Below are 12,859 nucleotides of genomic sequence, written 5' to 3'. Positions count from 1 at the left end.
CCTGGGGCTTCTAAGAGCTACAACTGCACCACAGGCAGATCCATCCATATTCTCACCAACTTGTTTCTATTTTTTTTTTTTAGATGTTTGTTTTTTAAGTAATCTCTACATCCAACATGGGGCTCGAACTCACAACCTGGAGATCAAAAATCTCATGCTCTACTGACCCAGCCAGGTGCCCCTGTTATTATTTTTTTTTATATAATGGCCATTCTAATGGGTGTGCAGTTGTATCTTACTGTAGTTTTGACAAAATTTATCAATTTTTTAAACATGTATATACAATAACCAAAGAAAAAATATGAGCAGCTGATGTTGAGTAATAATTTTTTTTAAGTAAGCTCCATGCCCAGTGGGGAGCCCCATACAGGGCTCAATCTCACAACCTTGAGTGAGACTTGAGCCGAGATCAAGAGTCTGATGCTTAACTGACTGAGCCACCCAGGTGCCCCTGAATAATATTTTTTTTAAAAAACAAGCATGACACCCTGGACTTTCTATGTTGTCCACCACTAAGCAGACATTAGAAATGTTTGAAGTGTTAAAGAACTGCTTTTGTAAATCGACCTGTGTTGTCCTCACTGATAACATTTTTTTTAAATGGGTCCTATATGTTTTGATTTCTTTTAAGTTGGAAATCTTTAATGAGTTTAATGAATGGTGTGCCAAAAACTCTCATTTTGAAGCTTTTAGCAAATCATATGACTGGAAACAAACCTTACAAATGGGAAGACACTGAAATCTGGCTTTTTTTTTTTTTTTAAGATTTTATTTATTTATTTGACAAAGTGAGAGCACAAGCAGGGAGAGTGGCAGGCAGAGGGAGAAGTAGGCTCCCTGCTGAGTAAGGAGCCTGATGCGGGACTCGATCCCAGGACCCATGACCTGAGCCGAAGGCAGACACTTAACCAACTGAGCCACCCAGGTCTCCCTGTGGCATAAAGTTTTAAGAAGTATATATATTGTTTAAGGATACCTACATATGTCTGACAGTTTTAAAGAAATGCAAGGCAGTGATAAATAGCAAATTAAGGAGAATGAATATCTTTGGGGAAATGAAGGTAGAAGTGATTAGAGTGTACAGAAATGGTGTTTGGCTGGGTTGGCAAAATTTCATTTAAGTGATGTAGCTGGGTACATGGGTATCTGTTCCATCATTCTTTGTACCTTTTGTATTCTTTTGTATATGCACACATACAAATATATCATAGCCTGTTTTGTAGATGTATTAATTGGGTTGTACCTTATATTATTGTCTAATAATTGCCTTTACAGGATAAATATTTTACATTTATTTATTTTTTAAGATTATTTGAGACAGAGCAATAGCAAGAGAGAGCACGAGCAGTGGCGGGGGAGGTGTGGGGGGATGGGTAGGGGGAGAGGGAGAAGCCAGGCTCCCCGTTGAGCAGGGAGCCCACTTCTCGGCTCAATCCCAGGACTCTGGGATTACAACCTGAGCCAAAGGCAGACGCTTAACTGACTGAGCCACCTAGGTGCCCTGACTGTTTCACATTTATACATAGAAAGTGGAAAAGCAATTTTTACACCTTCAAAACATGTAGCTTTACTAAGCTGTACATTCAGTTCCCGCCTAGAACAGCAGCACAGCGGTGTCTTTCTTGTTTGGGATCTGTGCTGCAGTTACTGCCTTACAGGGGATGTGGTAATGAGGGAGAAGATGTTTTCCAGGGCTAGTTATGTGTTAGGTATTATGGGAGATTTAAATGACAGATACAGCAGAATCTTTGCCTTTAATCATTCAGACTATATTTAAGGAGGGCAGGAAGAGTATCAGGGCAACTAACAAAATAGGTACTAAATGATAAACAGCCCTTTGCAGGGTGCAGAAAACCTTACAGTGATTTGAATGTCTTGGAGGGGAAGGCAGGAGATTGGAGTGCTTGGAGGTTTGCACGTGAATTTTTAAAAGCAGCTCACAAGAACCACAAGTGTAATTAGCCTTATTCATCATGATGAGGTATTTGATCAAAGCTCTTATGGAAGTAAAACTTGTTTCTAGAAAATTATTTTTAATCTTACGCCAGTCTTATATGCCATTTTTAAAAATAGGTAAGCACTCAGAGTATTTTTAAGATTTCTTTAGAAATCATTCCAGCTCTGTTATTTAACTTTACTCTGAGAGCAGCCTCTAATCACTGACATTTCCAGACGTTGACTCCTAAAGACTTAAAATGCCACATGTGAATGTATTTACTAACTTGATATAAATAAAGAATAGCTTCAAAATTCCAAGAACATGCATACATTTCTCATAAGCACAACATTCATCATTCTTTCTGCTTAAACCAGTATACTTTCCTCTCCATTTTTCTAGACTAAAAGCTTATATTTTGATATTTTGTTGCCCATGTCCGTATTGGCAAGTATGAGGGCCTCCTGTGAATTAATGCTGTGTGCCACACAAGAGGAAAATAAAGCAAAAGAAAATGCTTTCAAAAATGTATTGGAGGATTAACAAGTCAGGAAACAACAGATGTTGGTGAGGATGCAGAGAAAGGGAAATCCTCTTACACTGTTGGTGGGAATGCAAGCTGGTGCAGCCACTCTGGAAAACAGTATGGAGGCTTCTCAAAAAGTTGAAAATAGAACTACCCTATGACACAGCAATTGCACAACCAGTTATTTATCCAAATGATACAAAAACAGTGATTCGAAGGGGCACATGCACCCCGATGTTTATAGCAGCACTATCCATAATAGCCAAACTATGGAAAGAGCCCAAATGTCCATTGACTGATGAATGGATAAAAAAGAGGTGGTATCTATACACAACGGAATCTTACTCAGCCATCAAAAAGTATGAAATCTTGCCATTTTCAACAACATGAATGGAGCTAGACAGTATAATGCTAAGTGAATAAGTCAATCAGAGAAAGACATACCATATGATCTCGTTCATATGTGGAATTTAAGAAACAAAACAGATGAACATAGCGGAAGGGAAGGAAAAATAAGATAAAAACAAAGAGGGAGGCAAACCATAAGAGACTTTTTTTTTTAGAGAGAGAGAGCACAAGCAGGGGGAGCAGCAAGCAGAGGGAGAAGGAGAAGCAGGCTCCCCGTGGTGGAGCAGGGAGCCCGATGTGGGGCTCGATCCCAGGACCCTGGGATCATGACCTGAGCCGAAGGCAGACACTTAACTGACTGAGCCACCCAGGCGCCCCAAGAGACTCTTAACTAAGGAACAAACTGAGGGTTGCTGGAGGGGAGGTGGGTGGGGTGTGGGGTAAATGGGTGATGGGCATTAAGGAGGGCCTTTGTTATAATGAGCACTGGGTGTTATATACAAGTGATGAATCACATTCTACCCCTGAAACTACTGCACAAACAAGCAAAAAAACCAACCAAACAAAAAGTATTGGAGGGGCACCTGGCTGGCTTGTTGGTAGAGCATGTGACTCTTGATCTCAAGGTTATAAGTTTGAAACTCATGTTGGATGTAGAGATTACTTAAAAACAAAATTGAAAAAAAAAAAAAATATATATATTGGAGGCATTTTTCCAAAGACAAACAGATGGACAACGGGTATATGATGAGATGATTAACATCACTGATCATCAGGGAGATGCAAATCAAAACCACAATCAGGTATCACCTCACCCCTGTCAGAACGGCTAAAATAAAAAAGATAAGAAATAACAAGTGTTGTTGGCAAGGATGTGGAGAAAAGGGAACTCTCAAGTACTGTTGGTGAGAATATAATTGGTGTAGCTACTATGGAAAACAGTATGGAGGTTCTTCAAAAAATTGAAAGTAGAGCTACAATAAGATCCAGCAATTGCACTTCTGAATATTTATCCAAAAAAATGAAAACATAAACTCAAAAAGATATCTGCACCTTCATGCACATTGCAGCATTATTTACAATAATCAGGACATGGGAGCAACCTAAGTATCCATCAAAGGATGAATGGATAAAGAAAATGCATATATGTGTGTGTATGTATACATATACATATACATGCACACACACAATGGAATATTACTTAGCCATAAGAAGAATGAAATCTTGCCATTTACTGTTAACATGGAGGACCTTGAGGGCATTAAACTAAGTGAAATAAGTTAGATAAAAAAAGATAAATACTGCATTCTCTCACTTATACGTAGAATCTAAAAACGAAACAAAACCAAGTTCATGAATACAGAGAGTAGACAGTTGGTTGCCTGTGGCATGGGTAGGCAAAATGGGTGAAGTGGGTCAAAAAGTACAATTTCCAGTTTTAAAATAAGTAAGTCATGGGAATGTAATGTACAGCATGATGACTAGTTAATACCTTACTGTGGGGCACCTGGGTGGCTCAGTCTTTTGAGTGCCCAACTCTTGATTTTGGCTCAGGTCATGATCTTGGTCATGGGATCGAGCCCCATGTCAATTCCATGCTCAGTGTGGAGTCTGCTTGTCCCTCTCCCTGCCCCTCTGCTCTCCCTCCACCCCTCCCTACCACTCTCTCGCTCTCTCTAAAATAATAAATAAAATCTTTAAATAATACCTTACTAGGGCGCCTGGGTGGCTCAGTTGGTTAAGCGACTGCCTTCGGCTCAGGTCATGATCCTGGAGTCCCCGGATCGAGTCCCACATCAGGCTCCCTGTTCAGCAGGGGGTCTGCTTCTCCCTCTGACCCTCTTCCCTCTCGTGCTCTGTCTCTCATTCTCTCTCTCTCTCAAATAAATAAATAAATAAAATCTTTAAAAAAAATAAATAAAAATAAATAAATAATACCTTACTGCATATTTTTTTTAGAGAAGGGGGAGGGGCAGAGGGAGAGGGAGAGAGAGAATCGCAGGCTCCACACCCAGTGCAGAGCCCAATGAGGGGCTGGACGTGGGGCTCCACGTGGAGCTTGATTCTCCGTCTCACAACCCTGAGATCATGACCCAAGCTGCAATCAGGAGGTGCCACTTAACCAACTGAGCCACCCAGGCACCCCACCTTACTGAATATGTGACAGTAGCTGAGAGTGGATCTTGAACATTCTCATTACAAGAAAGACAAATTTTGTAACTATGTATGGTGACAGATGTTAACTGGACTTATTGTGATCATTTTGCAATATATACAAATATCAAATCATTGTATTGTACACCTGAAACTAATATGATGTTATATCAATTATACCTGCATAAAAAAACATTGGAAACAATGATCCATGTATGTTGTGTAATTAGGAAAATAAAATATTGTACTAGAACCATTCTGGCAGAGAGACCTGTGACCAAGGAGAAACAATTTAAGCATCTTTCAGCTACTTTTTTAAGGAGAGAAAAGGTATTCGTTTACTAATGTTGATAAGTTATTCTCTTTTTTTAAAAAAGATTTTATTTATTTGCGAGAGAGAATGAGAGAGAGAGAAGGAGCAGGGGGAAGGGCAAAGGGAGAGGAAGAGAGAGCAGGGAGCCCGATGCTGGGCTCGATCATGGGACTCCAGGATTATGACCTGAGCCGAAGGCAGACGCTTAACTGACCGAGCCACCCAAGCGCCCGTGTTAAGAAATTATTCTAATATTGACTTAGAATGTATATGCTGCAGTGTAATCAAACACATCTCCATTAAAAATTATCAAATTCATTCTGTAAGTTTTCTTATGTCATTTTGTTTTAAGATATAAAGGTAAACCACTCACAGGGTATATAACAGATGTGAGCTTGTATATGCAGAGACTTATACCTGTATACAAAAATATTGAATTTTGAGCCAGGTGGATATATTATCTATTTAATGAAAAGTTATTTTGTAAGTAATAATCAAATTGTCATTGCATTACCTTGTCTACATTAGTTGACACTTACAGAAGACTCAGCTAAAAATGGAGTGCAGCAAAGAATATCAACCTCATTGTTTTATAATGCCAGTTCTCATGTTCTCTTGAACAATACTATTTTCTGTTTCCCACACAGAAAGCAGATATGCTCACACTGGTAATCGGGCAAATGTAAAGTAAATCAATGAGATGGGTAGAGCGTGTGACTCTTGATTTCAGGGCTGTGAGTTCGAGCCTCCACGTTGGGTGTAGAGATTACTTAAAAAAAAAAAAAGAAAAAGAAATGCTATTTAAACACAAAACAAAAACAGCATTGAGCTGCTATCTCCCTACCATGTGAGAGGGGGTTACAGAGTTAGTGCTGCCAGGGGCACAGGTCAGGGTGGGAAGTGGTGGTAAGGGCCTCCAGAAAGAGGGCACAGAAAGTGCGAGAGTAGAGAGGAGCATGGCACTTTGGGGACTCTGGGAGGGTATGTGGCTGAGCACGCAAGCAGGGAAGGAATCGCAGGAGGAGAAGTTGTAGATGAGGCCAGAGTCAGGTCTCAGAGGCCTTTTAAAATATTTGATCCCAGTGAAGAGAGCCAGACCTTCCTGAAGGAATAACTGATTCCAGGGCAGGGGCGGGGTGAGGACAAGTTAAACCCGGAACATCTTGTGCCAGAAAGTAAGAAAACACTAAACAATTGATGGGGACATGTCAGTGGGACACAGAAGCTAACATGAAGTACCATCCACTAGTCAAGTTGGGGACAATTTGATCAAAATATATAATGACACTATGGGATTTATAGAAAACAAGAAATGAATAATCCATAATCCACCCATCCATATGCATACATACATATGTACATACATACATACATACAAAAAAAAAGCAGCTCCTCTTTCCAAAGAATGCCAATTAATAAACGTAGAACATAATTAGAAAGTCACCAGTCTGTACCATTATAGTAACTGATTCAGAATCATCAGTGTGTACTAAATCACTGGGTGGAAGTTTGTGGTCTTAAAGTATCTCCCCACAAATTATTAATTACAAAGGGAAAAGTTATACCTTTATCGTGGAAAAAACTGGCAGGTAACACCTTAATGAACCCAGTGGTCAATGTTCATAATTACCCAGAATAAGGCAAACTGTCATCCTGGTCCTCCTAACCTGACACATCGAGAATGCACCATCAGGGCAGAAAACTGCAAAAATGCACATCCTCAGGCTAGCTGTTAGGAAAAGGACTGTTTCCTGGGTCAAGGAAAAAAATGCTAAAAAGGACATTATTAGGACAATTGGTGAATTGTGAAGATGGACTAAATATTTGATAATTGTACTGTAGGAATGTTAAATTTCCTGAATTTGACAATAACATTATGGTTATATAGGAAAATGTCCCTGTTCTTAGGAGATAGAGGTCATGATATCTGTAATATTCTCTCAAGTGGTTCAGACAGTAAGCTTTTCTCCCTAAATTAACTTATAGGTTTGAAATTTTCAAACTAAACTAAAATAATAATAATGATGACTCTCACAGAAATGTGTACGATGGTCCAGAAGATAAATTCAAGACTCTCTAAATGGGGCAGGGAGCTGTTAGAACATTTTAGTTGATAAAATGATATGATTAGATTTGCCATTTTGAAAGTTTACTATGGAGCAGTGTGGAGCATGGTCCAGGAAATGGACATGCTGGCCAAAGGACAAGTTTGACCTGCAAACTCTTCACTTCTAAATACATTGTACTGTTATTTTGGCAGCTAGATTGAAGTCAGAAACGTTCTTTTTTATATAATATTTAGTAGTTCATAAGCTAAAAGGATTAAGTTAATACATTAAATGTGAAAACATAATTGCTTTTCTTTCCATAAATATTATTAAATGACAATTCACTTTTTTTTTTTTAAAGATTTTATTTATTCGTTTGACAGAGAGAGAGAGAGAGAGCACAAACAGGGGGAGCGGCAGGCAGAGGGAGAGGAAGAAACAGGCTCCCCGCTGAGCAGGGATCCCGACGTGGGCTCGATCCCAGGACCGCGGGATCATGACCTGAGCTGAAGGCAGACTCTGAACTGACTGAGCCACCCAGGCACCCCAACAATTCACTTTTATGGACAATTTCTAGAAGCTGACTGCCTATATTATGGGTCATTTCTGCTTTCTGTTTTTGTCTTTTGCATAGCCCCTAACCTTGGATAAAACAATTCACTGCTCACTTGAATCTGCATTTAAAAATGAAATTATGGGTGCCTGGGTAGTGCAGTCAGTTAAGCATAGGACTCTTGGTTTCCGCTCAGGTCATGATCCTCAGGGTCATGAGATCAAGCCCTGCGTTGCATGGAGTTGGCCTGAGACTCTCTCTCCTTCTCCCTCTCCACCCGCCTCTCTCAAATAAATAATCTTTCAAAAAATGAAATTAATAGAGAATCCAACTTAATTTGTCCATTTGTGCTCTGGTATCATTGAAGAAGGAAAAAAAAAGATAGTAAAAACCTCCCACCAAATAAGAATATGTATTTTACTCTTTCCTGTCCTCTCTATTCCTATGGAAAATAGTGGGTGGGAGGGAGAAACAAGACTGGGCTAGGATCTCCTCATAGACAAGGCAATTTGTAACAAAAAGACAGAAAAATCACCCAATATATTAGAATTGCTGGCTAGTTCTCTTCCAAAGTCTTTGCAGGGAATATTCTCCCAGCCACAACAGGAGATAAAGAATAAATTGCTTTTACACTTCTACAGCTACAGAAGTGACTTGAAATTGATGCCTTTAATTTACTTCTAACTGTGTGGATAAGGGCAGAGTCAGACAAGGGATGTCTTTCTTGTCCTGCAACAATTGGAAAGACAAATGTGTGTAGTGAAGGTGGAGGCTATTAGCTACTTCACATTACCTGATTATCTCTGCTGATTACTACCCACAGCACGCTCACTTCTACCACTCTGGAGCCCCAATGGGAGGTCTGGTGGAGTGGGGCCGGCAGCTAGGGCCAAATGCAGGGACAACTTGGGTCTGCAGCGAATTTTGTAGCTCAGTGCTGTCTGAGGAAGAGGACCAAGATCCCAGCCAGGAGAGCCTGTCCCACTCAGTCAGGGTGAGTAGGAGGGAAGGTTCAGAAGCTGAGGTATGGTGCCAAAGGGGTGTCAGAGGTGGAGATGGAGGGCAGCAAGGAGGGACAAAGGAAGGGTGGCAGATGGACTGGAATGGCAAGGGGGATGGTCTGGACATGGGCTTGGCATAGGGAATCATGCTTACGTTTCATGAATGGTATTTCTGTAAGGACCACTGATTCTGTATCTTGTTTTGGGTGGTGGTTACACAGGTATATATAACTTTAAAACTCACTGAACTAACATCCAGATCTTTGCTTTTATTGCATGTTAATTATATCTCATTTTTTTAAAAAGCCCATTGGAAGTAAATACAGCAGGAAATCACAATCTTATGGTGCCCCTAGAGCTTACTGTGAACATAAGGTTAATAAATCCTCATAAGAGCCTCCTTGATACTTACAAAAATGAGGTGATGAGACACCACACTGCCCCAAACTCCAGACTAAAATAAAGAGTTTCATTTCAAAGTTCTGTTGGGCCTTGGTGTAAATGAAAGTGTCCCTGATGTAGTGGATTCTGCTTTGGTCAGGCAGTAATAGGTATAATTTCTTTTGCCCCAGTAGGCCTCCGGGCATTATAAGAAGCCAGAAGGAGGAACTGAAATTAGTCGGGACAGTAATTTAAAATACTATCTCCCTTGTGAACAAAAGAAGCTGAGAAGTCTATATTTAATGAAAAATGTTTGCATTCCTATGGATTTAGGCTGTACCTTCTTCCAATAACAGTGGTAGGATCAAAGCACAATACACAAAGTCATGCTCAAAATAAACCTATGGTGGTTTACTTATTGAAGTAAGAAAGGACTTAAATAAATTCAAAGATATACCTTTTCCTTTAAAGAAAATTAACATTTTAAGAAATTCCTGGGGCGCCTGAGTGACTCAGTTGGTTAGGCTTCTGCCTTTGGCTTGGGTCATGACCCCGGAGTCCCGGGATTGAGCCCAGCATTGGGCTCTCTGCTCAGTGGGGAGTCTGCTTCTCCCTCTCCCTCTGCCCCTTCCCCCTGCTCATGCTCTCTCTATCTCAAATAAATTGGAAAAAAAAAATTCCTATTAAAGAAATTCAGTATTCTAACTATGTCAATTTTCTTCAAGTTAATCTAGAAATTGAATACTATCCTAGGCAAAAATCACAGAAAGAATTTTAAAATATGTAAGAATATAGGGGCACCTAGCTGGCTCAGTGGGTAGAGCATGTGACTCTTGATCGTGGGGTTGTAAGTTTGAACCCACGTTGAGTGTAGAGATTATTTAAAAATAGTCTTTAAATATGTAAGAATATAGAGAAAAATTGACTTTGATTATGAAAATTTTCAAACATAAAAAAGTGGAAAGAATGAAAAAATAAATAACCATTACCTGGATTCAACAATTTTTTTTTCTGGATTCAACAATTCTTAATGCTCTGCCATAGTTGCTTCATAGGTAGATAGATACACAGGCAAATGGATAGATAGAATGAGATAAAGAATACATGTTTACTGAACCATTTTAAAGTGTTACACTCTAATACTTTATCCATAAATTCTTCAGTATGAATTTTCATAGATATTATCAGTTGGCTTGGGCTGCTATAACAAAGTATCATAGACTTGGTGGGGTTTTTTTTGTTTGTTTTTTTTAAGATTTTAATTTTAAGTAATCTTTACACCCAACATGGGGCTCAAACTTACTACCCTGAAATCAGGAGTCACATGCTCTACTGCCTGAGCCAGCCAGGTGCCCCAAGACTGGGTGGTTTAAACAAGAGACATTTATTTCTCACAGTTTTGGAGCCTGGGGAGTCCAGGATCAAGGCGCTGGCTGATTTGGTTCCTGGGGAGGACTTTGTTCCTGGCTTGCAGATGGCCACCTTCTAGCTGTGTCCTCATATGGCAGAGAGAGAACTATCTCTTTTCTCTTTTCTACTTCTTATAGGAGTGATAATCAAAATATGAAGGCCACACCCTCTTGACCTCAGCTAAACCTAATTACCTCTCAAAGGTCCATCCCCAAAACACCATCACATTGGAGATTAGGACTTCAACATATGAATTGGGCCGGGGAAGTAGGGGGAGGGGGGAAATTCAGTCCATAGCACTAGAGTAAGTCCATTCTTCTACATAATTGCATTATCATCATACCCCAATTAACAATATTTCCCTAATATCACATAATGCCCAATCCATATTCAAATGTCACCAGTTGTCCTAAACATACCACTTATAGCTGGTTTGTTCAGACCAGAGACTACACATTGCATTTGATTTTATGCCTCTTAACGCTCTTTTTACTTACCACAGGTCTCCTCATCCACTTGACCTGTTTTTTCCCATGACATTTACTTGTTGAAGAGATAGACTTTGTAAAAGGTCCACATGTTAGATTGTTTTCTTATAAGTCATTTAACTTATTCCCCCCACCCCCTGTATTTCCTGTAAACTGAAGTCAGATCTCAAGACTTGATTGGGTAAACATTTTTGGCTCTAATATTTTATCGGTGATGCTGTGTTCATCAAGAAGCATACAATCAAGCCCTGCATTGAGCTCCATGTGGGGCTCTGTGCTCATTTAGGAAAGAAAAATAGTAAGGAGGAAATTACCCACTGGACACCAAACCGTAATACTATAAAGCTACTGTAATCTAAACAGTGTACAGAGATATAGGAATAGGCTAATATTAATAGAAAATTAATATTAATAAAAAGATTACTCAAATAGCAAAGAGACTAGAATCAGGCCATAGTATATATAAGAACTGTACATATATATGGGTAGCAGTTCAAATTAATGGGGAAGGGCGCCTGGGTGGCTCAGTTGGTTAAGCGACTGCCTTCGGCTCAGGTCATGATCCTGGAGTCCCGGGATCGAGTCCCACATCGGGCTCCCTGCTCAGCGGGGAGTCTGCTTCTCCCTCTGACCCTCCTCCCTCTCATGCTCTCTGTCTCTCATTGTCTCTCTCGCAAATAAATAAAAATCTAAAAAAAAAAAAAAATAATAAAAAATAAAAAAAATAAATTAATTAATGGGGAAAAGATAGGTTATGTGATAAAAAGGAAAAGGATAGATCCTTACTTTATTCTATATCTCCAAATAAATTCCAGGTAGATTAAAGAGCTAAATATAATAACATCTCTAAAAGAAATAGAAAATAAAGAATACTTTTAAAATACTGGGACAAGAAAAATAAGATACAACACTTAGAAACCTTAAAAAATGACTGGTAAGGGGTGCTGGGCTGGCTCAGTCAGTGGAGTGTGTGACTCTTGATCTTGTGGCTGTGAGTTTAAGCCCCACATTGGGTGGAGAGATTACTTAAAAATAAAATCTTAAAAAAAAAATCTTAAAAAAAAAGGACTGGTAAAATTGATCAGACATTAAAACACATAAAACTAGGGGCGCCTGGGTGGCTCAGCTGGTTAAGTGTCTGCCTTGGGCTCGGGTCATGATCCCGGGGTCCTGGGATTGAGCCCTGCGTCGGGCTCTCTGCTCAGTGGAGTCTGCTTCTCCCTCTCCCTCTGCCTGCCGCTCCCCCTGCTTGTGCTGTCTCTGTCAAATAAATAAAATCTTTTAAAAAAAATAAAACACATAAAACTTCTGTAGCAACATGAATATAGTAATATGACAAAGATTAAGTAATTATCAGCAAAGATTGAAGAGCTGATATCCATAATATATAAACAGCTCCCACCAATCTAAAAGAAAACAGATGGAGAAATGAACAAAGGACATGAATAAGAAATTCTTAGAAAATATACTGAGCACTTTATAACATGCTCAGCTTTACTAGTGATCAGAGAAATGCAATGAAAATTACAGTAAACTATTACTTTTTATTCTCCAACTTAAAAATATTGGTTCTATCTAGTGATTTCAAGGGTGTACAAAAACAGGTACTCTAAGATATTGTTAGTGTCCATCAAAATTTAAAAAGTGGATACTCTCCGATCCAGCAATTCCACCTCCTGTTGATATACATGTTAGGATATT

The 12,859-nt window shown here is 39.4% G+C and overlaps 1 long non-coding RNA gene across 1 annotated transcript in view; it reads right to left on the bottom strand.

Annotated features, from left to right (window-relative positions):
* The window catches only part of LOC118524528 (uncharacterized), a 29,758-nt gene that overhangs the window by 10,682 nt on the left and 6,217 nt on the right, over positions 1–12,859 (bottom strand). The gene's annotated exons all lie outside the window — the stretch shown is intronic.

This window comes from Halichoerus grypus, chromosome 14, assembly GCF_964656455.1.
Source record: "Halichoerus grypus chromosome 14, mHalGry1.hap1.1, whole genome shotgun sequence".
Classification (NCBI taxonomy): domain Eukaryota; kingdom Metazoa; phylum Chordata; class Mammalia; order Carnivora; family Phocidae; genus Halichoerus; species Halichoerus grypus.
This window is presented reverse-complemented; position numbering and strand designations above follow the sequence as displayed.